Source organism: Chaetodon trifascialis, chromosome 4 (assembly GCF_039877785.1).
Source record: "Chaetodon trifascialis isolate fChaTrf1 chromosome 4, fChaTrf1.hap1, whole genome shotgun sequence".
NCBI lineage: Eukaryota > Metazoa > Chordata > Actinopteri > Chaetodontiformes > Chaetodontidae > Chaetodon > Chaetodon trifascialis.
The window spans coordinates 6,276,231-6,299,269 of record NC_092059.1 but is presented as its reverse complement, the minus strand read 5'-3'; the positions used below and the strand labels follow the sequence as shown (position 1 = coordinate 6,299,269).

The 23,039-nt window shown below is 45.6% G+C and overlaps 1 protein-coding gene across 1 annotated transcript in view; it reads left to right on the top strand.

Annotated features, from left to right (window-relative positions):
• The window catches only part of dab1a (DAB adaptor protein 1a), a 196,064-nt gene that overhangs the window by 92,502 nt on the left and 80,523 nt on the right, over positions 1 to 23,039 (top strand). Inside the window, exon 3 of the mRNA XM_070961674.1 lies at positions 17,071 to 17,127. The gene's annotated coding sequence lies outside the window, so the exon portion shown is untranslated. The remainder of the gene's footprint in view (positions 1 to 17,070; positions 17,128 to 23,039) is intronic.

The window sequence follows — 23,039 nt, the reverse complement described above, 5'->3', positions numbered from 1 at the left end:
TTCTGCCACACTTCCGCCCTTCTTCCTGCTGTCGTCTGTCCACTGTCTTACTGTCTGATTTAGTACTTCACTTGTGTATCTGCTGCTGTCATCTCGGCCATATATACACAACCCACCCATACCTATTTATACTTTCATGCTTTTTTGAAGTATTTCAAATCTCATTCTCCCCCGTCTCTCTTATCCCTTTGTCTTTTTATTTTTCCACCCTCCATCTGTCACCATGCTCTCTGTCTTCTGGCTCCCTGAAGCCCTAATCAAGGCTCTCAGATGAGGCACACGGACACAGAAAAAAGAGAGTCCAGAGGCTCCCAGTATGTTCACTAATAGGGCAGAGGTTGGAGTCTGTCAGCTGTGGCCATAAAGACTTTGGTGCTGGGGCTCTGACAGCACTCGGCTTCTTCTGAGTAACCAGGAGACCCGAGTGCTAATGCAGACAGCACTGCACGGTCACAGGCTAACTGCTAGCTGCAACGCTGTTTGGACGCGTCAAGGGCCCAAAGATGTATCCAAGACTCCGGAACAAAACTATTTTTTCAGAAATCCCATAAAGCGGGCGCCCGCTCTTCTTTTCTTTCTACTCTTGCATTCTTCTCTCCTCTTGCCTGCAACTTATCCCTCCATCATATCTCCTCCCCCCCGCCTTGCTGTGGCTTAAGCTCAGGTAATTTGAATATGTAGATGTGAAGTATGAATGATTAATTAGGGTAATGCAGGGGGATTCAGAGTGCTATACCTCCTCTGCGTGGATATCGAATGACTACAGCTGATTTGCATAGATCTTAACCTCGTACCACCAGGGTGAACTGAACCACACAGCGCAAAGTCCACTTTGAATAAATGCACGTGTCAAAAAAAGAAAAAAAAAAGGTGAAAACGGGACTAAATCGCCAATAAAGAGCCGACTGTTGTTACATGACACAGTGACAGTTTTGTCATTTCCAGCCGGCCAAACTGTCCACAGCCCAAATGTTCCTGTCGCTGTGGGATTGTTGGGGAATGTCAGGGTCAACAAATGTGTTAGCTGATGTATTAGCCCAGCTTATAGTCTGACATGTTACATATATGTTGCACACACGGGGTCAGCGTGATCGATCATTCTTCAAGCCTCGACCAGTTTGATTTTCTCTCGTCTCTAATTGGACGCCGGGGACTCGCAGTGGGCCAAAGGACCTGAGACGCGATCACACCCTCTCGGTGTTGCAGAAGACGTGGTCACAGGAATCTAAGACTGCAAACGCGTGATGATGAGCAGGATTTCGTTTTTTAAAAAGCCAGAAACAGCAAAAGAAAACAAAATTTGTGTTTGCGACAACTCTTCTAAAAAATATTTATCTCTGTCATCGTTTTCCCATTAGGTTTTTCGTCCAGCTCCGTGAGAGTTCGGAGCAATTTAATCATAAATAATAATGTTGATGTTTAATCTCGTCTGTGTGCCGCTGGAGCCAGAACAATTGTCATTTAGTCAAAGGCAAACCTTGTGTTAGATGTCTAATTTCAGACCACTGGAAGAAGTCTCCCCCCTCTGTTTCAGTGGAGCTGGTGAAAAATGCGCAGAGCGACTGTAATTGAAATGTAGTCAGAAGAGATTTTTTTTTCAGTTAAGTTGAATTTGATAGCCTCCAAACTGTGAGTGCATTTGCATATTTTTAATTAAATCTCAAACCATGTTTTTTTTTTTTTTTCTTTGAAGATCATCTAAACCAACTTGTCACTTCCTATATTGGGGTATTAACTAATTAATTTTTGGCCTGACTTGTCAGTATGTGTTTGTCTGTTTACTCATTATTTACTGGACTGTGTGTGTGTGCGTGTGCGTGTGCGTGTGCGTGTGCGTGTGCGTGTGCGTGTGCCCTGTGGTGCCTGTGCTTGAACTGCATGTTCCTGTTATGTGCAGTGAATTTACATACCTCCTCTCAGCAAATATTTCTCTGCATGTCGTTCCCTTGACCAATCACACCTTTGCAGAATGGTTGCCATGACAGCCTTATAGCCTCAGCCTCTGCAGGGCTGCCAGATGTGTGTGTGTGTGTGCATATGTGTGTGTTTTTGTATACATACTAGCATTTTTGTGTTTCTGCCATAGAGGCATCGCCAGAGAAAGAAAGTGAGCAGTGATAAGGCTTCAGTTTAGTCTTGTGGGTGTGCTGGCGTCCTTATCTGTGTGTGTCTGGTGACACGGCCGAGCTGCAAAGGAAAATATCCTTTGGAGAATCCCACGGCCTGATCAAGGCTCGCTGCAGGAGAAGCAGCCAAAGCAAGCAGCTAAAATCAGTCTCCAATCATTCTCAATCAATATCTCCTTCTGCCCGGCTTCGATCAATATGTGGCTTTGAAGGGGTAACAGTCACGACTGTTTACCGCTCCATGAGGAGTCTGAGTGTTTGCATGTGTGTGTCTTTCTGTGTCAGTGTCTATTTGTAAGCATTGTATTTTTTGTGCATATGTTTGGCCAGTGGTTATATATTTATCTGTGTGTGTGTGTGTGTGTGTGTGTGTGTGTGTGTGTGTGTGTGTGTGTGTGTGTGTGTGTGTGTGTGTGTGTGTGATTGAGAGAGTGAGTTGTATGCCAGAGGCTCAGTCTGGGCTTCAGAGGGGGAGAAACATTTCCTTTCATTCTATTTTCTGGCCAGGCCTCATAAATGTCTAACATGGGTTGAGGAAATTATGCTTGTTTAGATTATTTAGATTCATCCCACATTCGTTCCCAAAGACCTGCGGTTTTCCCTGCTCCAATTTGCTTCACAAATGGACATACTGGTGCACATGCAAGTGCTCAACACACACAAACACACACATAATGGATGTCAAGAAGATATGTTCGGTTTCTTCCCAAGGCTGGGGGGCAAGCAGGGCGAATGCTTAATCACACTTACACAAGCAGAGGAAAATACATTCCTGCAGATGTACAACAACACACACACAGTTGTGTTTCCATCACTTCAGAGGGCGTTACACTGGCTTGCATTCATTTATTGGAGACTTACCCTAAAGCTACCCACAACCACTGTCTAACCCTGACCACTACCCTAACCTTAACGCAAGTCTTCATCCTAAAATGTGATGACTTAGGTAGCATTGTGTCCCCATAAGGAAGGTGAGTCCCCACAATGTGTAAGCTGATTTATGTCCCCACAACATAAGTAATACAGCTAAACACACACATACATACACAGAGGAGAGTGAGGGTATGGGGAGATTGTACAATGACTTGCGGGTCCAGTAAGTGCTGCAGAGGAAAGGAAAAGCACCGGAGACCAGGGGGAGGTGTGGGCGCAGGGGCAGTCTGGGGTCAATTAGTATTCATAAAAGACAAATGAATCCATAGCTGCGGCCTAATACCAATTACTTTTGATCACCTAATCAATTAGAGTTGGTTAGGGTTACTGTAGCTAAATAGAAAATTAACTGCGACATTCACCATCGGCGTCGAGATGACTTTTCATCAGCCACCACATCGGACATGTTAATTTCCTCATCAAGGTGGAGAATGGAAGGATATCCACCCGCCCGGTCGGCAATGCACACTCCTGCGCACACACACGTGCAGCCACACACAGTTATTACAGGCCCTTTATTAAATATCCCTGTGGCCCCTTAATAGACAAATAGCATCTGATTCTATCAAGCGGAGTATAGAGAAAGAGAGAGCGAGGGAGGGGAGAGAATTAACGGAGTCCTCGGCGGCGGGGAGAATATGCAGCACTGAGAGACAGAGCAAATGAGTAATTCAGAACTGATTGATTGTACAAGAGAGAGTGAGAAATGGAGAATGAGAGAGATAGAGTGCAAAAGAGGAGGAGATACAGAGAGGGAGAGACCGATAAAAAGGGACCATAGATTGCAAGAGAGGCGGAGGGATTGGAAGTGAGGAGAAGAAAATGGAAGGTAGAGATGTGGTGGATGGATAGCGAGAGAGAGAGATTGAAACGAGGGAGAGATGGAGCGGCGTTCACTCCCCAAACCTTTGCCTGGTGGTTATTAAACTAACCCTTCTCCACGCGCTGCATGTCTGGTGTTGCTGCACCTTTTCCCATTACCATCCCTAACCTAGTTTAAGTTCAGCCATCGCCTCGGGCTTGTGGAAGAGGAGTGGCAGCGGTATCAGGTCAAGCCCGGGGAGGGGAAAAGCCCAGTGGTTAGTATTCCCGGAGTGTCGGAGGCAGAGAGACGGGAGGGAGGTGCAGGGGGGAGAGTGTCTGGTGGGGGCAGGGAGAGCTGAGGATGAAGCTTGAACTTAGCTAAAACCAAACGCTGGGCTCCTTCTGGTGGTGTTGAATGTGGCTTTTAACATCATCATCATATTAAACCTGTATAAATGTTTTTATATACTTCTTTTCTGCTTTGCCAAATACATTTTCTAGAGGAAATGTGATAGCTGTTAGGTTTAGGCAACTAAAACACTGGGTTAAGTTTCAGGAATTAAGTATGGTTCAAGTTAGTATTGACTTTTTAGCCATGCTGGCTTCAGGGATGACAGTGCTGGCTTTTCTCTAGCACCACCAGCAGGTTCGGTTAAGTTTTGTTGCATGTATCCAATGAAACTGGGCACGCTCAACTAAGAAGGTGGAATTGTGAGCGCGCTCGCATGTTGACGTTAGCATTTAGCTCAAAGGACTTGCCTTACCTTGAGTACGACTTCACGGAGCTGCTAGCATGGCTGTGGACTTTTGTTCAATATGTAAGCAAGGACGAGCATTGTTTCACTTTCACAAAGTGTTTTGAGTTGTTGAACCTTTACCATGCTTCAGTTCTCAGGAGCAGGTATCGTAGTGAAAGCAAATCAAATACATGAACTGAACATTTTGCTGAAGTGTTCAGCGTGAGCGTTTCCTCCGTATGTTGATTGAATGATTAAATTTCTTACAAAACAGAGCTTACAAATGCACATTATTTGTACCATATGTGCCCTTTTTTTCAGGGGACGTGGTTGCTTACACCCACCCACAAGTTTCTTATGCACTTACGCATGTGTGTGTGTGTGTGTGTGTGTGTGTGTGTGTGTGTGTGTTTGTGTGTGTGTGTGTGTGTGTGTGTGTGTGTGTATCTGATTTCCAATGCAGCTATGTGAGAGCATGTGTGAATACTGTATGAGTGCAGCTGTTGGATGTACAGTGTTCAAAGAGGTGACAACAGAGCTCCCTCCAGGTGGCTTCTCATACTGTAATATGTGGATTGGAGCTCACTCTACATGTGTCACATGTGCGGATCACACCCAGAGAGGTGTTGGTGTGAAATCCTCCTCATTCCTGCAGATTCATTCCTCTCTGCCCTCCGTGTCTTGCCCTCTCTCTAATTTGTCTCTCCCCTCCTCCTCCTCTCCACCCCCTCTTCCCCCTGTGTCTTTGAGGCCAATGGCCGAGACAGGCTCACACGATGCAGTATTGATGTGGACGGTTAGTTAGCTCTTCCTCCACATATAGTCCTTCCTGTCTAATTAGTGTCGAAGGAGAAGAGCCTGTCACAGTGTGCGTGTGTGTGTGTGAGGGGTGTGTATGTGTGTACATGTGTGTCCTAGCCTCTGCTCTCTTATCTCAGAGCTCTCATTAACCAGGCTTTGTTTTCCTTAGCTTCATTAGCATTCCCATGACAGCGGCTGTTACCTCAGCGCTAGGCTAAATGCTAAATGGTGGCTATAAGAAGTCAGTCTGCCCTGCTTCTTTAACATTAGCCTGTTTACATTGTCTAAGTGTTTGCAAGTGCAGTGACACAGCCTTCCTTAATAGCTCTTTGGCAGTGGGATCACATATCAAGTGTTTTCTGTAGCTGCTCTGCTTTAAGATACAGACAAATCATCTCTCCCGCAGAATATGTTAAACCCGCTCTCACCTTCGGGTGAGTCCGGTCTGTCTGTGCCCGTGAGGAATCCCGGCTGCTCTATTAACATGAAGCAGCATCCGCACAGACATGTTTCCTCAAGGTGGAAGACACTCTGCAGTTTCTAATATCACTCCGTGGCCAAAATGCAGAGAGAAAATGAGGAAAGCGCCAGGAGCGTCCAGGTACAGTGGGGGAGGTGGAGGCAGAAGGAGCGGAAAAATGGAAAGTAAATGAGCATATCAGGAGGGGTGGAGGGGGGTGTAGGAGGTTGTTTTAGGGGTCCCAGTATATGTTCTTCATTACGATGAGGTATTCTCTGGAGAGCTCGTGGTGAATCGGGCGGAGATATGTAAAGGAGACCAGGCCGTGACAGGACACCTGCGCTAAGGTGACGCAGGAGCGGAGAGTGCAACCACCATCCATCTGTAATGATCACCATGAAGACCCTGGAGAAGAATGTTCAGCAGAGTCCCAGAGGAGAGGTTCAAAGGCCAGACGCTCTGCATTTCCACCATCCATCCCTTCTCCCGCTAACACACCCGCCACCCCACAACCCCCCCGAATGATAAACAGTACTACACACGACACACATGGGTCCTTACCCCAAACCTGCCACCGTAATGGTTTTCGCCATTAGCTTTGTTGTGTTGTGCTGTTTTACTGCATTTTACTTCAGAGCATGAGAGCCAGTTTATACTTACACAGATTTTAGCTGGAGATGAGTAATCCATCACAGCGAGCGGCTGGTTTGTCTTCATCAGCAGATGATTCGGTAGATTTCCCTCGTACATTTCAGCAGATTCTCCCACAGTAAGTTCATCTAAACAGAAATTCCTCAACAGAAAAAGTGTAATAACGCTGAGCCCAAAGTTGGGCTTTACGATACCATATCCTGTCTCCACCTCCCATATCAGGAGATGTCAAATTGAATCCCTTACACTTGTATGTGCCTTTTGTTTTTGCGGGTATGGTGCACTAAAGTGATTAATTCCACTATTTCCTATGTTGCATGTCTACAGTGAGAAAGCTTCAGATAGCATGTCACTGCACAGCTGTGAATGTCGAAGGTTATCATAGCGGCAATCACTTCAATCAGTACAATGCTACGCTGTTCATGCTACAAGCTATTCCAAGGTTTTATGGCTTTGATTGGCGCTGCGTCGCTACCTGCCAGATTGCGCTCGACACAAATTGTGCACGGGTCAGCGTTTTTGCTCGATCCCCCCTTCATTTTGTCTTTTTTGCCGGATCTTTCTCTGCCCGCTGCAAAAACGCGGCAATCTCACAGTAATGAATGTGGAGACTGCACTTTCTGAACACAGCGCTATTGTTGGCTCAAATGCAGCTTTAAAACGAAGCTAAAGGAGCTTAATGGGAGAAAAACTTCAACCATCTGAAACACCGTTCCATGTCAGCTTTACTGAATGTGTGAGTGCCTCAGAATCAAAGAGCCAGGGCTGCTTTAGACTCACTATTTTGTACCACCGTTAAAAAATAAGAGAGAAATCTGTTGTAAGAGACGGAGATTCTCCAGCAGACAGTAGACTCAATCATCCATGATGTAATGCAGCCACAAGACATGTATTTTGACTAAGGGCTGCTCCTATTTCTCTGTTTCTTCTGTCAGATGAGTATTACTCAGGGATTGAGAGTGCTGAGACAGATGTGAGTAATTATGCAGAAAGCTGTCATACCTTCTATCCATCCTTCCTCAGCCTCCTCTTCCTCTCCCCTCCCTCTCCCGCTCTTCGCTCCCCTCTCTCCAAACCGCCCACTAACCCCGTCGATCAGAGGCCTGGTGCTTGCGTACCCTCGCAGAGGCTGAAGTGGTCATTATTCACAGCTTAGGCCGCGTCTGTTTGCTGTGAAATGGCTCACGGTGTGCTAACACGCGTTCAGGAACGCAATTAGCATAGTGATTAGCAGAGCTATTTCACACGTTAACCCGTCACAATGCACAGGCACCTCTCCCAGGACCCCGACAGTCGGTCTCGACAATTCACTCATAATGAAAAGGCATTTCCATCATGCACTCGTTCCCCAGTGAGGCGGAAATAAAGCAAAGGGAAAGTGTGTCATAGTAAGAAAATCAACAGAAATGCCGTTTTTTCTCGTCTTTCTTTTCCCTTTTTTCTTCTTTCTTCCTTCCCCGCTCCGTCCATCGCAGCATCACGTCGTCTTTATCTCACTAACAGTCGGGCCTTTTTTGTCCACAGCACGTCCCCGAGGATCCATTCACCAAATGGAGAACCCCTCTCCCTGATGGATTTACACAAACGTGCGCTTGGTGCACAAAGTCGCAATTTAATAATGTTATTTCAACAGCACGGCCAGTGACCCCTCTAAAGAGGATCCCTACTGCGGCTGTATACACATAACCTTAATAATTCACCTCAAACACACACACACACACACACACACACACACACACACACACACACACACACACACAGAGAGACACACACACAAAGAAAAGGACTAAATAATTTACAGAGAGAGACGTCTAGCCCCTAGCATGAATAAGTAAGCGGCAGCCCACTGGCCAATCGTGCCCCTCACTGCTCCTCTCTGACCGCGTACACAGTTTAATCAGCTCATAAATATTGCACCGCTTGCTTACTTGATAGTCTCACTAATTCTGTATTCAATTTCGTTTTCATTTAAGCATCACTTAGCGAGTCTACAAATTGTGGTGTTAAGAGACAGACCGGAGATACTTTTCCACATGCGTTTGAACAGTGGAAATGTGAGCCGATTGTTTAATTCATGCTTGCTGTAATTAGGTGCCTTTAACCTACAGCGTGCGGCTCTTACTGTATCTTCTGATTTGTTTTATCCTCTAGTCTGACAGTGTGTTCTTTCTCTGCCTATCTCCTCTTGTTATTGTGCCTTTAAAACCTCTTTACCAGCTCTAACAAGTCCCAGATCGGCTGTTCACCTTCTATAATTCAATTCCACCCTTACACTACACGCTGCTCTCACACATATCCACCAGGGGTTTTCGTGAATTTATTTTATGTTTTGATTTCATCCGTATGTGTAACTAAACTTACTTAGTCTTAGTTTTATTGCAGTCTCTCATTCTTTCTTGTATTTTGCTCATTTATTCATTTATATATGCATTTATCTACCGGTTTAGCTGAAGTAGGTGTGATTTGTTGGGAAATGTAATCGCCATAACTCCAATATGACTAACCAATCTACTGATTTAATGATTCCTGGTGGACTAGTAAGTGGGGGAAGCGGGAAGCGGCTCAGTGGTGATGAGAGAGACACTATTATTTTGTCCTTCTACTATTATTACTGTGTGGAGGTAGGAATAATAACCCCTATTTATTTATTAAAAAGAAAACAAAGCACCTATCACCATCACCAACTAAACAGCACCACAAATTGATTAAATTGATGAATCGAGAAAATAGAGAAATTAGAGTTTGTATGGGGAAAAATGAGAAACAGAACCAAATAATGACATTTGGTCAGTAGTTGTGCAGTCACTGCGGTTTGGGGATGTGCTGGTCAGTACTGAAGGACTGCAGGAGCGACCTGTGGGCAGACAGTGGGGGTGTCACACTCACATCACAGCACTCCCAGTTGAGTTCAGCCTGGTAAAGTGATACCAGTCATCGTATAGGTAAAGCTAACTACGATCAAATTACTACAGCCACTGGCACTAATGAGAAAATCAAAACTAATGAATCAAATCAAACCAACATAATTCTACTAATAGCGTTACTGGAATGCCTTCATTAACTGTCCAGCAGAGTTTATTCGACTTGGTATCAATATATTGATTTTCTTCATTCATAAAAGTTGTCTCTTTAATTAGATTGTAAATTTCACAAATGAAATCTGAATTCTAAAGTATCACAGCGCATAGAGGAGGCGTTCTGCACAGAAAACAGGGACTTTGAATGAGAAAAGGATTACAGCAGTGTGTAGCTGATGGGTCTGCCTCGACGTGTGAGGAGGGTCCTCAAACATGAAGTCCATCACAGAGAAAGTGATGGACTGACTGTCTTTGACGTGATGCTGCCTTATCCTGAGCTCACGGGCTGCTCAGTCTGTTGCTTCCATCATCTGAAGCTGATGAATAACCCTGATTCCAAAAAATCAGAAACAAAACCACATCAAGTTTGTCGCTATGCAAACCAAATTATACCTTCCCTGTGCGTCTCTACATGAGGGCTGACTGTCTCAGAGGTCGAGAAAAACTGTGTTTTCCTGCTGTGATTTTAGTTGATGCGTTCTGTTCCCACCAAATATCACGTATCGGTGTAAATGTTTCTGAAATGTTAAAGGTCTGTGGAGGGTAAAACCAGTAGGAGACTGTAAAAAGGTAGTGCAGCAACAATAGAGGGATCCTTAAAGCGCTTCCCTCCCACAGATGTTTGACAGAGAGCTCAGTCAAGCCAGAAGCAGCACTGCTGGGTGTTTAACCCGTGTCTGTGTGGTGACGGGCGAGTGTGTTTTCCACTGAAACACCAGGATGCCCCAGTCATGCTGTCTTAACTCACTTTAGTAAGTATGACTACTGTTCAGGCTTACTTCAAATGGCTAAAAACTACTGTGGCACCTTTATGGTGGATCAGAAGAAGACATCCTTTCATTAGTCACTACACAACATGCAGAGTTACAGGGGAAACTGCACACGCCATGCTTAGTGAAATTATTTTCTCCGCTTTTAACCCATCCCGACAAGCCCTTCCTCCACGGCAGACCAGGAGCGGTTGGCTGCCAGCCGACAGCGGCGCCCGGGGACCCAGTTCCTTTTGTCAACATGGTCAGGTGGTGATCTTCTTGCATGTTTTTAGTGGGTTTTGTATGGAGGATACCCCAGGTGAGCACGGGGAGAACATGCAAACTCCACACAGAAAGGCCCCTTTCCTCGAGCAGCAGGCACCGAAGGCACGGTGGAGGACACGCCCCCGGCGCCCGCAGCGCCCCAGGCGGGAATCGAACCTTCTACTGTGAGGCGACCACCGTGCCACCAAAAACATGAACAATGTCTCAGTGTTAGCTGGGAATGACTGATGAGAGGAGGGGGGGGGGGCAGATTCAGAGGTGGGTCATTTTTGTGTCCCTCTTTTTCTGTCCCTCCTCTCCTGCGGTTGCCTCTGCGAGTGTGGCACTTCGGTAGTAATTAAACTGCCCATTAAATCAGTGATGCAAAGGCTTAAGGAGCCGGGCTCCTCACGTCATCCTCAGCTCCTTTCATAGCAGAGGCTTTGGAAGCTACTGGGTTGAAATGCTGCGATAGTGTTAGTTTAAATTAGGTTAGGGAATATCTGTATGTATGCATGATGGGTAAAGCAAGAGAGCTATTGAGAGAGTTCGAGGAAAAAAGGCATGAAGGAAGAGCAGACACGGAGAGGCAAAGAAGAGTAAATAGAGAGGCGAATACAGCGGGAGAGGTAAAAGAAAGCGAAATAGCGTAAAGTGCTGAGTGCAGGGTGCCGCATGTCGGCAGGTATCAGGGGGAGTATTTGGTGGCCAGGAGCCAGTATGAGTGAGATGAGGGGAGGCGAGCCTGCAGAGCCAATAAATTACGGGCCTTCAAGCCCCACTTTACATTAATGGAATGTGCAGCGCTGTTCTCTCCAGTCGGCCGCTGAGATTAAAGAGTAGGGAAATGGCTGTGGACAGGCTCTCCCCGGCCGGGGCTCTCTGTGTGATATGGGCCTTCGGAAACCCACAGAGTGGCCCCGCGGTGCACAGGGCCGGCCAGGCGGCTTCGGCTGTGCACGGAGGTCCGCGCAGAGCGTTTTAGCCGAAAATCCATCCCAAACAAAACCCGCGAGGTGTCTTTGCCTTGTGTCGCCGTGCCAGAAAAGGTGGCTTTCAGACCAACAGCGATAATGGCAGAAAACCCTCACTTGGGTTGTTTATGTGCAATACTGCATTAAAGAGCAGCTTCTAGGAAAGTCAACCAGGATACCGTGCGGTACTCTGAAGATTTCTCACAGATTATGTGGGATAAAGTGTGCGAGTATGAGAGAATGGTTGAAGCATATCCACCTAAACCCTGCTCCCTTTCACAGCCCCTAAACCCATTACCCCACCATTCATCTCTCAATTGAACTGTGCCACCGCTGTGTCTCCGCCTGTCTCCTGGTGGTTTTAGACTTGTTTGATGGAATCAGATGCATCTGGCAAGATTCAATTAAAATGCCGTCGCCTTTCTTAACTACTTCTCATCGCTCGCATGTCTCCTGCCAGTCTTTTAAAGTGATTACACACAATTATTTCAATTAGATGTCAGGAAGTAGTGCCATCATCATCAGACAGTAATCAGGTTGTGGTGGAGCGGTGGGAGACAGAAAGCGACAGCTCCTCTCATTCTCTTTCATTAAAGATGGAGGAGAACATTGCAGAGCGTTTTAGCTTCTCTCTTTTTTAATTTTCCTCTCATTTTTCACAATGTGGCACACTTTTAGAAAGGCAGTAAAATCCACCTTTTGCAGCCCCCCCCCCCCCCCGCAAGCTGTTCTCATCTCTGCTAATGAATGAAACCTGTTTCTGGATCTCTTTCTGGGGGACGGCTGAAGATGAGGGATCGAGCGAGACATTAAGGAAGAGCAGGACTCCTGTTGTGTCCTGGACAGAGTCAAATAGAGCTGGAAGAGAGGGAGATTACAGACAGCCGTCTGGTTATTCTTTACAGTAGAGCGCAATTCAGATAATATGTGAGGGTTTGTCTCAACACTACGGCTCTTAGTCTTATTTTTATCATATTTAGTCAACTAAATAGCTTAGTTGACTTTCAATTTTTTTGAATTTTAGTCCAATTTTAGTCAATGGAAACTGTTCTCTCATTTTTAGTTATTGCATTGATTATTTAAGTCAATCAAGTCAAGCCAAACCATTGTCCTTTTAGTCAATCTTACTTCGCGTAAGATTCAATCTCATCTGTATCTGATGAAGAACACAGGTTGAATGATTAAGAAAACGTCTGGTCCAGAGGTCTGGCGGCATCAATGTGAAGAACAGATCCAGACACGGGACATGTTCTGATTTGCAGATTTATTTTGAACCGACACGGTTCGACAACTGGCCTCAGGCCCAATGCTCCCTTTAAAACTGCTGTAAAACACTGAGAGGCGTGCAGACAATGAAACATTTTGAGAATGAAAATGGGACCTCGTTTCTTTTTCCCATTCCCGTTATTGTCACTCTTAACTTCAACTTGCTGTCTGCGAAATAACTGATGTTACTCCAACTCCTGACTGCTCGCTGCGTGCAGCTGCTGTGGAGCTGATATGGCAAACGCACACTGTAGTGTTTTGTTAAAATTTATTGTTCGGCTGTATTGCATGTTGACAGTCACAGTTCGTGTTTAATGACGTATTTCATCATAGTTTTTCTTAGCATTTCTCTCTTCTTTCCTTTCTCCCTTCATCTTATTTGCAGTCCTTCCTGCTCTCTGTCCGTGTAACACAAAGTACATACATTTAATTAGAGCAGGGCAGAATGGGACGCATCATTCTGACTACTTTAACATTCAGGAAGAATCAAACCACTTACTTTCTTTATGTTCTCCCACGTCGATCAGCAGGGGCTCATGGCTTGAGCTGCTGGAGCCTGGTTATGGTGCTCTGTGTTTCTGCTGGAGCTCCAGTATACTGTCCTTGAGGAGCAGAATATGCTATAGGAGCTCCCACGGGATTGAGGTATGGTAACAGAGCCCGCGCCGGAGCTGCCGGGGCTCTGTTGTGATAACAGAGGCTTTGCAGGAGGAGACACACACAGCATAATGAACAACCCGTCGCCCACTGCAGCACACATGAACACACGTTGGCACACGTGCGTGCCCTCGTACAAACTCGGAAACACACATGCGCCCATAAAAAGGCCATGTTCTTCTGTAATCACATCTTTCCCTTGTTGTAATGTGTTCACACAGCATTATAATCAACAAGCGTGCGCACACACACGTGAAAAGAGCACACACACACACACACACACACACACACACACACACACACACACACACACACACACACACACACACACACACACACACACACACACACACACTACTGTGAGGCAGCCCAGCCCTCTGCAGCAGCACATGCTTGGTTGCGTAGCCGAGGCCACGCTGACTGCATGTCTTACAGAAGCATCAGTATGCTGCGAGCATGGCCCTGTGTCTACACCACTCTCCTCTCCCTCCCTTCATCCACCTCTCCTTTATGCATCCCTCTCAGCTCTCTGTCTTACCTCCATCACTCTCTCCATGCTTCCTTGGCTCTGGTTCTCCCTCCATTCCTGATCTCTCCCGCTTTTAGTGTAAAATAGAGCCAGATTTGGGCTAGTTATTGCCACAGGGCTGTTTGTGTATTCATCTCTGTACTGTATTTTCAGAATCCTTATCTTATCTTTGATTTGTGTATGTTTTCCTGTATTTCTCTCATATTCCACTTGTCTCACCACTTCATCTCTCCCTGGTCTCCCCTCCTTCACTGCTTCTTTGCGTCACTGCTGGCTGTGCTTTTGGGTTTTCTGGTCCAAGCAGGGAGCAGCGTGCTAGGCTAATTATACCATTAGGATCCAGCAATATTGGCTAATGTTGTTTTTCTGCTTCTTCTCTCTGTTGTATTATAACCAGGGGACGGCTCCATTAATTGCCTGGCTGATGGCTGTCATCATGCACACCCCTGTATGTCCGGCACAGAGGGGCAGTGTGCATTCGTGAGATTGTGTGCGTGTGTGTGAGTCTCAGCGGGTGTCTGATGGGAGGGTGCTCAAGTGTGGAGGACTCATCATGGGTTATTAGGAGCATGCAGGGGGGCCATCAAGCGTGAGAGATGGAGGCAGCAGAGAGATGAAGAGAGAAATGGTTAAGGGAGAATCATTCCTAAAGCAAAGTAGCTCCGGTCTCAGAAAGAGACTCATTGAGTCTCATCTTACTGCTTTACTGCCAGTTTTGGATGAACTTTTTTGGCTTTGAAACACTAAACTTCATAAAGTTGGAGGTCAAAACCAGCAGAGGCTGAGATTCCCTGACTTTTAGTCCATAACCACCAACATCTTTCAAACTCCTCACCCACAGTTTGTGTCACAGGCCTTAAAGCTAAGATAACCCCGCTCTGACATCACAGAAGAAGGTACACGACAGTTTTCCCTGGCTCAGCAGTATCTCCCATGATTAGTAAATTGACTGTGACGTTAAAAAAACGGTGCACTGCTCCTTTAAGTTAATGTGTTTTCTGTCAAAGAAACGTTTGTGGGATGAGTGAGTGAGTGGTATCATGTGGCTTTTACGGACAGGGCAGATCACTGCACTCTGACACACACGCAGAATACGCATACAGTACACACACTGGTTTCTCATTGTCCCCTGTTAATTTCCTGCAAAGCATCCTCACAGCACATGAAGACCGATAAGCATAAAGCATAAGGATCTGGACAGCCTTGTACACCATGATTAATTCATCTCACACTCTGCTCGCCTCGAATGAATGTGCAGTTAATATTTAATATTCCTGCGCTTTTTCACATGATTGCAACATGATTATGAGAGGGACACAAACAGTAGCACTTGTGCCTGTTCGAGAGGTGAGAGAGGGGCCAAGAGAGGGAGGCTGTGTGAGAGAGTGGGCGAGACAGCACGTTTCACAAATTGCGCTCTTACTACTGTTTGTGCTCACCGGTAATGCTAATGTGACACTTGAGTAATTGACATTGGAAACAAAATGAGATTGAAAGATACAATTAAAGAGAGACAACAGGAGATAACCGGAGGAGGGGAGGATGAGGAGGAGAGAGGCAGCCGCAGCATTACCATACGTAGCTGAGTGTGGGGGGTGAAATGCGTGCTGACAGCGTTTGTTGCTGTGCATCTAAGAGTGCACCTCCAGCTCCATTTTCATGCTGTACGGAACAAGAAATGCATTTTTCTTCCACTCATAAAACACAACAGTGAGCAACTACATGCTGTTTGCAGTATATACATTAAACTCTCCCCTCTGGAAACAGGCGACATAAAGGAGAAGCACGTATAGGAGGAGAGAGCAAGCAGACGGATTTCATATCATGATAATACAACCCCTGGAATATTATTATTGTTCATAATTGGAGCCTTTAATAAGCCTGCAGTGAGGTCATGGTGCATTAATGGTGTGTATTACAATAATTCACCACATTCACATAGAAATGGAGACTCTGGACAAGCTTCTATAATATTACACTAAAACACCCCCCCAGACACACATACAGACACACTTTGCTGCCTCCCTTTGAATTATTATGTGGTAATTATACTTCTATGAAGATAGGCATAGATGTGTGTGTACTGAGACGGATCGTAATGGTTGCAGAGGCTGGCGGCGGAGCTGACTTGCAGACCTCTCAAGTCTCCGTGGTGCTTGTGGCCCCAGAAGCTGAACTGAACTGGACGCCGTTAACTTAAACTTGCAAATTCTTCGAAGAGCCACCGCAGCGTCTCCAAATGACACCAAATCTACGTCGGCCGACAGCGGCAACGTTCCCGTCGTCACACGCGCTGCAGACAGTGTCATGTTGTAGTGCTGTTGTGACGGTAATGTGAAATAAGACTGATGGAGAAGTTAATTAGAGTCCAGGCCAGTCATCCCCACCTTCTGACCCATTTCCACCCCTCCCATCATCCCGCTCCACATCTCCCCTTATCTGTCATTCACAGTCCCACCACTGCTAATAAGCTTATTCTCAGCCATACATTATGTCTGCAGATGTACCTTTTTTCTCCGTACAGTGCAGCTCGCCTTTTTTCCTCCACCAGAAAGGGAGAGATGGCTGCTCGCCCCCACCATGTCTCCAATTAGATGCCCTTCTATTCATCCTTCTGTCATTTCTCCCTCTTCTCTCTATGCTCTTGTTTCTCCCCGTCTGCCGGTGTTGGAAGCAGGTTGTAAAACAGGCTGCCTTATCCAAATGGAGACAAGCCCTCTGCCTTACTGAGACAGAGCCACATTAGCCTCTTTAGTCTGCCTGTGCCAGTGCATGTGTGTGGCCCTGTGTGTGTGTGTGCGTGCTGTGCCTATGTGTGTTTTGAGGCTGTGTGTGACATTAGCCTCGCAGTCACAGGTAATGATCTCATCTCCCTGCTGGTGACTAGAGGCATACAAAGAGAATTACACACATACACACACAGTGTGGGAAAGATGGGGAGCAGAGATTGGTATTGTAATGGTACTCTAATGGGCTACCTGACAAGTGCTTCTTCTTAATGCTATGCCTCTCCCCCCTCCCTGTTCCTCCCTCCTCCAGGTGCATTTTCCGTCTTTGAGGAGCAGTGATATGGACACCAGGTGTGGTGACGTCCAGGTATGTGCTCTGTTCTCATAGCACCATTTTAAGCACAGCATCTTTTGATAAATGCCGCCCTGTCATCACGTCATAACTTGCTCTTTGCTCTCCCAGTTCTAACTGGGAGAACGGCTGCTGTTACACAGATCTGGTTCGAGCAAAAAGACAGGTTTATTAGCAGGCAGGATTCGGTACACAGGTGATCAGTGAAACAAGCGGAGGTATCCAGAGACCAGAGGCAAAAGGCAAGGTCGAAGGCAAAAACGGGGTGGTACACAAAACATAACATAACGTGACTGTGAGAATGCTGGGACGAGGACGGTGAAGTACAACGAACTGGCAACGGGACACTCACTACGTTTACATGCAGTCAAGTAACCCTTTCATAACCGGAATATCAACAATAACCCGGTTGCGCACAGCCATGTAAACACTTGAAAACCCGAATATGACCCCTGGGTTACTCCTTTTCTAACCCAAATTTTTGGTCATGTATACGGCTATCGGAATATCCCCATCGAACGGAACATTTGTGTTTAATTTGTGTTCTGCGCTTGTTCTATTCGCAAGGAATCTTGGTCTTTTGAGTACAGGTAGCATGGATATGGATGGCATGGCTCCGGCTCCGTTTCCTATTTCTTCACGTTTTCGCCTTCCATGAATGAAGAAAGTGAGACAGAATAGTGTTAAGTACTGGCGGTGGGTCAGCACCAGCCCTGGGCTGTTCATTATCCGCCGAGCTGCTATTGTTGTCGTTGTTTTTGGATACAGGAAGAAGAAGCTGAAATGATGCACATTGCGTCATGACGTTCTCCGTGCATCGACACGTTGTCCGTGCGTCGCTGTTTGATCGGGATATCCCAATTGATAACCCCTGTTTGCTCACGCATGTAAACAGGTTATTCCGAATGTTTCAGAAACCAGAATATTGACTGCATGTAAACATAGTCACTGAGACACACGGTAAAATACAAGAGGTAATGAGGGGAGATGGGAAACAGGTGAGGAGAACAATCAGTGAGCAGGTGTGACGAGATGAGGGACAGGCGTGCAGGGAGTGAACCAAAAACAAAGACAGCCGGTTAGTGATATCAAAATAAAACAGGAAAGACAGGAAATGAAATGTGCAAAATAAAACAGAAACTTGACAGACATGACAATGGCTGTGCCTGAAATCCCTCTTTATTTACTGCATAGTGCATTATATTCAACCTTCAGAAACATGCTGCGTTTTTGCAGTGGTTAGCACTGTCACGTCACAGGAAAGTCCTGGGTTCGATTCCCAGATGGGGAAGTATTATTCTCCTGCCTTGACCAAAGCGCTCGCTTAGACGTTGGTCCCCTGAGCTGCACGATGGCTGCAGTTTCCCTACGCTGATGAATAAAGGATAAGTTAACTGACAGATTCAATGTGTCAGATTTTGGGCCATGTAAGGGCAGAATTGGAATATATTATTCATAATTACGTTTTCGTTAGTGTATCAGTGTAGTGCCACGATTCTGCAGCAGTCCAAAATGAACAAAGCAAACACTGGCTTGAAACAGCGCCTTTTGCATTTTTAGGGAGTTTTGTGGCCACTCTTTGAAGGGGAGCATGAGCGGGGGGGTGTTCAGCTTGTTGCAGCCTGCATGTATAGATGCAAAATGACCTTTGTGCAACTCTGCATATACACATGACCCCATCGTTAATCTCAATTTGCTGCTCGCTATAAAGTATTGAGTGCCTTTACATGGGGAATAGTGAAAGGCTGAAGGAGGCAGTGGTTTTGGACACTGCTCAACAGAGCAGGACACAGAGCAAATGGTGTCAGAGGGAATAGATCTCCACACACAAACCCACAGTGAGACAAAGCCGAGACAAACCAGGGGGTTTCTGAGCGCTGCAAACTGTTTGCAACCGGTTGAAAATGAATTTTAAAAATGGTCATTTTATTTGAGCCCCTGCTTCTAAAAATCAATGCTGCACTGTCAGATTAAACCGTCTCTTCCACCCTTTGATTGTGTTGTGTCGAGAGGATGAAATAATCTGCTATGGCTTCAATTAGCCAAACCAAACTTGCTAATGGGCTGAGCGTTTGTTTAGCTTTGAATCCTGCAGCCCATCCACCTGCTGTCAGATCAGGTTTTTTAGCTCTGAGCAGCCCCTCCACCCCACAGACGCCCCACAGACACACTATGATGCTCTTATATTCCTGCCTCTCTTTTTCTATTTATACCCACTGAGATGAGCAATGAGCCCCAGGCAGCCCTCGCTCACCAGCCCGAGCACACGTAGACACAAAAACACACTTTCCCTCACAAACACACACACACATGCTGGGAGTTGAGGCTGAGGCGGAGGTTAGAGGGTTTCATCAACAGCGTGTCTGACCATATGAACTAATGTAATGCAGTTAGCTGTATTGTCAAGCCTCAGAGAGCACGCCGAGGCCTGGAGTTCCCGCTGTGTCCTTGCTTTCAGCCTCGTGTTTGGGCATTCAGCTGCGCGGCCCTAAAGGGAAAATCCACCCCAAAACCAACAACCTCCACTGCTCAGGCTTGGTTTGTCAACATGGAAATGTGATAAACAAGAGTCAAGACAGTCTTGGCAGAGTCATCAAGAGACACTTCCCACAGCAGCACTGTGACAGTAATTGGGATGATTTTATCAGGCTATGGGCTTTTCAGTGGGTAGCTCTTATCAAAGCAATTAAATTAGGTATTTTTTGAAATGTAAACGCTCAAGTAAGTTTTATACAAAGTCACAACTTTTTCCCTAATCATTGCTAAAGAAGCAGCGCAAGCGAGCGAGTGTGCAGCTCAACACCGATGTCTGTTTGAAGGAGGATTTTTTTTCAGCTCTAATTACCTCCAGCAATCAAAAAACAATTAGCAGTGAGCCGTTAACCTGCTTGTTTTTTTTTGTTTTTGTTTTTTTTCATGACCTCAGCCAAAAGGTGAGTTTATCGCATTAAAAACATGCCCGCACTCATCCGCCTGCACACATCCAGACATGCAGGCTGGCAGAGAGAGGAAGAGGAGAGCTGGAGTACTACTGAACTGTAACTGAACCAGTTAAAAATGGATGAAGACAACATCAATGAGAAACAGCCCTTCTTGCATTATTTACAATATTGAGAATACACTGAAAGTATGTCAGCTTGACTTGTTCCACCTCTTCTGCCCTCTTTTCCCCTTTCCCCTCCTCCCACTACTACCATCGCTCCCCCCCCCCCCCCCCCTTTAGGTTGAGTGATTCACAGAGTTTACCAGAGGTCGAGCACAGTCAGGGTCGTAGTTCTTCAGTCCAGTGGAGCGGAGGGCAGTTGGGGGGAACCTGGTATACAGCAGATCCTCTTACCAGTCGGCACTGATGCATGAGTTTTGTGTTTGATTTGCATGCTTTTGATGCATTTCTCCGTAGATAAGTGTAGTGAGGATGTGTCTCCGGGAGCGCGGGGATTGGTCTCAACACTTAGTTTGAACAGGTGCTTTGATCGGATGCAGTTATTGGAAGAAATGCTATGGAAATAGCTGTTTGAGAGTCTCACGTTTTGTGTTGCGTAACGCCAAATCGAGCCTTTTTCGCATCTACCAAATGATAGGGTGCGGTGAATATGAGGATGGATGAATGTCTCTGTGATTTCAGAGGTGCAAAGTTTAAATTGACTCCATGTTGCATGATTGATACTCACGCAAGAAGGTAACACCAGGCTTTAGTTATATCACAGGTCTCTCAGTCCATTCTTGTGTCCTGTTATGTGTTTGACATGATATCTAACACCTTTAAAGACAGAAAATTCAAGAACAAGCAGTCGAGAAACATCATGGATCTTCCTCTGAGGTGGAGATGGTGACTTGGTCGGTGAGAGAGGACTTTCCAAGCGTCATCGTGGGAGCAAAGTTTCTAGTGTGGAGTGCAGAGGCAACTGCATCAGCTGGGAAAAACATATCTTAATTGATCTCACAGCATCAAGTGTGCAGCCCATCCAAACCACCGGAGATACTGTCTGCGTTCGTGTTCTTCAAGACGGCGCAGGATGATTGTTCCATTCTGAGATTGTGGAAATGGCTCACAGTCGTAAGTTTCCATTCAAATGTAGTGCAGATTTTAGCTGAATGTCCAAAAAAAACTGGCAAAAGGCAACGCAAACTAATACGCATGTTCAGCTGGGGGAGTTGGGAGAACAGCTGGTTGTGCTGCGTCTCCAGTCTGGTGCAATAAGATAACACGGTTAAAAGAACGGCAGTCGGATCTCAAACAGTGGAAAGACACGTAGAAAACATGAACAAATATGGCGTCTGTTTGTTCTGCGTATTAATCTGAGGACGGCTGCCGTCTCGTCAGTCCTTTGTTTCCCGTCTTTGTTCATCTCTTTAGTACCAAGTGACATTTAAGTCACGAGCTTCGTGTACGTCATGATTTATTCACAACGACCGAGTCCAGGTCTGTTTCCAGTGCTCTTCATCACGTCTTATTTTCATTCACCAACTTTACCTCAGCCAAACACAGAAAACTTTTTTTTTTTTGGTGGTACTTTGACTTTATTTGGAACTTTGGGTGTTTCCACTCAAATGTGCATAAAACAGGTGGATAGAAACACAGTTTGTGTTGTAGTGCTTCTGTATATTCTTTATTAAAGTGTCACCAAATGTTGTTTAGGCACAAAAATAATTAAAGAAATCCTGTTTAAAAAAAGGCAACAAAAACTCTAAGAAACATCTACACACATGCTAGTGTTACATGTGGAATATGTAATAATGTAACATGTTAATTTGTGTGTAATACTTAGACAAACATCTCCTTTTGTGACATTAAATGTTTAATTACTGAGTCACTGCCTTCACTGGTAAATAACGGTCTCCCTCTCGTAACTGCACCAGCTTCTGCAGAAGTCCAAAATGAATAACTAATAAGTAGATAAGTAAAGCAAATCCACAAAATTGACACTGCCAGACAAAAACAAGGAGAAAATTAGAGCTTCATTGACAATTTCTTTCTTGCAAAAAAAACATCAACAGTTGCTGCTAATGTTATCACCGCTGCCTCCTGTCACCTCCAGTAAGACCCTGTTAGTTTTTTTCTGCTAATAAGCTCCTTTAATTACTTCTCAGACACAAATTATTATGACACATGGACACATCCACATTCAAATGCTTTAGGATTACTTTAGATTAATGTATTTATATGATTGTTTTGTCTTATTTTTTTAATAAGAATTGTCTTTGGCAGACGCTGGTGCCACACCACAACCTGCCATGGGCACAGCTCGCAAGAAGCTCTGCAGCTCTTATTCATTGTAGTCGATGTGAAAGCACTGGATGGGGATCAATACGTCGTCACAAACTATCACACGAGTAATCTTTTAAAGACTTACAGGGAAAGCCGGCGCTGCGCTGACACGTGTGATCCAGTTGGGTTTTTATTTAGAGTGGTGCAGAGTGTCAGGGGTGATAGAACACAATGAGTTCAGACTGGCAACAGATCTCACTGCGACGCTCACACAGAGGTGGGATTAGATACCCTTTACTTCCCCTCTGCGCTAAGGGGAAACTGTGTGATGTGTGTGTGTGTGCGTGCACGCTCCCATGTCTGCATATGCATGAAACGTGTTAATGAAATATGATGAAATATGATGGATCCTCCCAGAGGCAAAAGCCCTCAAAGTTACACATCCTGATGAAAGCATAAACATGTGTGACATTTCAACAGAGCACATCTTTATAGCTAACCCCCTGCGGGGTTAAAGCGCGCACACACACACACACACACACACACACACACACACACACACGCACACACACACACACACACACTTATTCTCATGTACACACCAGCTTCCCCTCTCCTCTATCTTAACCAAATACACACACGTCAGCCTGTCACCTAGATTTAAGTTGTGATCCTCCTCAGGAGTCTCTCCCTCTCCGTCTCTTCCTCGCTTTATTTA